The sequence below is a fragment of the Otolemur garnettii genome, unplaced genomic scaffold (genome assembly GCF_000181295.1).
Source record: "Otolemur garnettii isolate 467f Iridium unplaced genomic scaffold, OtoGar3 scaffold00023, whole genome shotgun sequence".
In the NCBI taxonomy this organism is placed as follows: Eukaryota; Metazoa; Chordata; class Mammalia; order Primates; family Galagidae; genus Otolemur; species Otolemur garnettii.
In genome coordinates, this window is record NW_003852418.1 from 20,184,931 (window position 1) to 20,188,744 (window position 3,814).

The following is a 3,814-nucleotide window of genomic DNA, read 5'->3' on the forward strand; positions in this document are numbered from 1 at the left end:
TGGCAGGGTCTGTTTTGGGAGTTATAACCAGTGGTGGGATGGCAGGGTCCGTTTTGGGAGTTATAACCAGTGGTGGGATGGCAGGGTCTGTTTTGGGAGTTATAACCAGTGGTGGGATGGCAGGGTCTGTTTTGGGAGTTATAACCAGTGGTGGGATGGCAGGGTCCGTTTTGGGAGTTATAACCAGTCTTCCAATGTAGTCATGACACTTTCTCCTCCCACCCAGGGCATGTAATTCCACACCCAGGCCAATACTAGGTATGACAATCTTCTAAATTTAGCCATTGTGAGGACTGTAAATGTTAAATTAATGTGGTCCAAATATACATTTTCTTGTTAATTGATGATGCCAAATGCCTTTACATATGTTCATTGTCAAGGTGAACAGACTCTCTAGTTAAGTAGCTGTTCTTGTATTTTGCTCATCTAAATTTATTTTTTCTGTGCATTTTACTGAATTGTAGTTCTTTATAAGCTCATGTGTGTTATCAGCAATCAACACTTCTAGACGTTTCCTTCCACTCTGTAACTTGTCTTATCACTTTCTCAATGGTATTTTTGATAAGCCAAAGTTCTTAATCCTAATTAAGTCAAGTTTATCTTTGAATTTTTTTTGTAGTTAGGTGTGTGTGTAGCCTGTTTAAAATCCTCTACTCCCCTAAGGCAGTAAACTACTCCAGTCTTATCATTGGGAAGGTTTCTTTTATTTCTGTGTCTGTATCTATCATAAAGTCCTAGTGGATTTGGCTTTTTGCACATGTGAGATAGACGGTCAGGATTCAACTTGTTGAAGTCAAGTTTATTGACAAGCGGGATAGGCATGTGTAAATGATGGGGTATTTGCCTATTTTAGGTATACAGTTTAATAGATTTTTGGCAAATGCATGCAACTGCATAATTATAAGCAAATTGAGATATTTAGAGTATTTCCATTGCTCCAGAAAGCTTCATATGCCCCAGGACCATCCCTTTCTGGCCCCCTCAACCTCACCCCAGGGAAGCACTCCTCTGATTTCTTTTCTGAATGAGATACACACAGAATCACATAGTACAGAGCTGAGTGCAGAGGAACATAGGTTGTTTCCAGTCTGGCGAGATTATGAAGTTGCTATAACATGATCACAAACTGGTCTTTATGTGGCATAAGTTTTATTCTTTCTTTGACACGTACCTAAGAGAGAAATTGGTGACTTTTGTGGTATATACGTTTTACTTTACCTAAAAAATCTGCCAAGTGGGCAATGCCTATGGCTCAAAGGAGTAGGGCAATGGCCCCATATCCTGGAGGTGGCAGGTTCAAACCCAGCCCCAGCCAAAAACCGAAAAAAAAAAAATCTGCCAAGCTAGATTTAAAAGTATCTCTACCATTTTATTTCCTACCCGGGGTAGGTCCATCCTCACTGTATTCTGGGCAGCTCCTGCCATTTTTACCTGTGGTTATGTCCTCGTGGTATTAGTTTACATTTCTCTAATTGCTTATGACTTTAAGACCTGTGTCTTTTATTTGGCACAGTGTCGGTTCAAATATTTCTGTGTGTTTCTCCATTTGCTATTTTTCTAAGCGGCCGGGTTTTAGTATCTTGCACAAATATCTTTCCTTGAACATGCAATACTTCCTGCCAATCTGTGGTAGGAAATTTTCACTTTCTACTTTTTAACTGTGTTTTCTGAAGAGAAGACTGTTAATTTTGACGAAGTCCAGCTTGCTAATACTTCTGTTTATGCTTTGTGCTTTTTGAGCCCTGGGAAATCCATCTAGCCACATTTCAAAAGATTTCACCTTATATTTTATTTGAGAACTTTTATACTTGTAGGCTTTACATTTATCTACAAGATCCATTTCAAGGTAATTTTTTATGAGCTGCAAGGTAGGGCTAAGGCTTCATTTTTTGAATATCGATGTTTAATTTTTCAAGCATCATTTATACCTCACTCTTTTTTGTCCATTGAATTACGGATATTTGTGTTGGAAGGTGGTTGACCATCCACGTATATTTCTAGTTATGGACCCTATTTCTGTCTGTTGATATCTACGTCCATCCCTATGTCAATACTACAATGTCTCCTTAAAATCTTCCATGAAGATACATTTTATGTCATTTTACATTTCCTAAAATTCATGAACCTAACCTGTACAGGTTAGTGGCTTTTAGTAGATTGGTATTCACATCGCGTCTGCTTTTCTTAGTATGTTCTTTGCAAGATTCATCAATTTTGTGGCATGTATCCGTGAATCACTCCCCTGTGTGACAGAATAATATTATCATTCATCAGTCCTTAGACATTTGGGTTGTTTCCCCTTTTTGGCTCTTGTGAATAACACTGCTATGAACATTTATGACGAGTTTTGGTGTGAAAATATTGATTTTTTTTGAGACAGAATCTCACTGTTGCCCTTGGTAGAGTGCTGTGGCATCATAGCTCATAGCAACCTCAAACTTCCAGGCGACTCTCCTGCCTCAGCCTCTCAAGTAGCTACAAGTATCCACCATGATTCTTGGCTAGTTTTATAATTTTGAGTAGAGACGGGGTCTTACTCTTGTTCAGGCTGGTCTTACACTCCTGAGCTCAAGCCTCCTGCACCACCTCCTGCACCTCCCAGAGTGCTAGGATTACAGGGGTGAGCCACCACACCCAGCCATGGAAATGTGTTATTTCTACTGGATAGATACCTAGGGACGGAATTGCTGGGACGCATGGTAACTGCCAGACTGTTCTAGAAAGTGACTCACGTGTTTTACATTTCCACCAGCACGGTCTAAAGACTGGGATTTTCTTTCCACAACACTTGTCACTATCTGCTGTTTGATTACAGCCATCCAATGGGTGCCAAGTAAGTCTTCTCGTGGTTCTGATTCACGTTTTCCTAGTGACAAAGGGTGGTAGCATCTTTTCATGTATTAACCACTTACGTATCTTCTTTGGAAAATCACTATTCAAATCGTTTTTCCATTTTTAATTTGGGTTATTTGTCTTCTCTTGTGGAAGTGTAAGAGTACTTTGTATATTCTAGGCACAAGTTCAATATTGCATATATGAAATGCAAATGTTTTCTTCCTTTAACTTCTGCTTAGAAGTAATGAATTCCTCTCTCCTTTTCTGGTGGGGAACAGTAACCAGGAATGTACCCAAGGAGGACGGGGATGGAGACAGCCAGAGCTTCCACAGGGCACAGCAGTGTCCACAGAGGCCACCTGGGGAGCCTGGACTCCTGGCAGCTCTTGGTAGTGACAGGACAGTACCCTCCCTCCACCATTAAGGAGCAGAGATGAAGAAAGACAAATGGAACAAAAAGTTTAAATAAGAGCCCAAGTCTTTGAACATAATACCCATAATAACCAGTTTTCAACAGAAAATCACTCATTATACCAAAACCCAGAAAGACTTAAAACGAAACGAAAAAAGACAAAGACGAGGAATAAGTGCCAATATCAAGACACAAGAGATATTAAAATTATCTGACATAATTTTAAAGCAATCATGGTAAAAATGCTTCAGTGAGCAATTTCAAATACATTTAAAACAAATGGGTCTTGATGAAAAAAAATGAAAGATACAAAAAAGAAGTCAATAGGAATTTTAGATCTGAAAAATGCAATAAGGAACATTAAAAACTCAGTGGGTGAACTCCAGAGCAGAACTGAGAAGCTGAAGGATGCCTCGCAGCATCTCGGCCTACAGGTGGGTCGGTGGGGCCGAGGTGGGGAGGTGGGGTCTAGGCAGGGAGGTGGGGCCTAGTGGGGAGGTGGGGCCGAGGTGGGGTTTAAGTGGGGAGGTGGGGTCTAGGCGGGGAGGTGGGGCCTAGGTGGGGAGG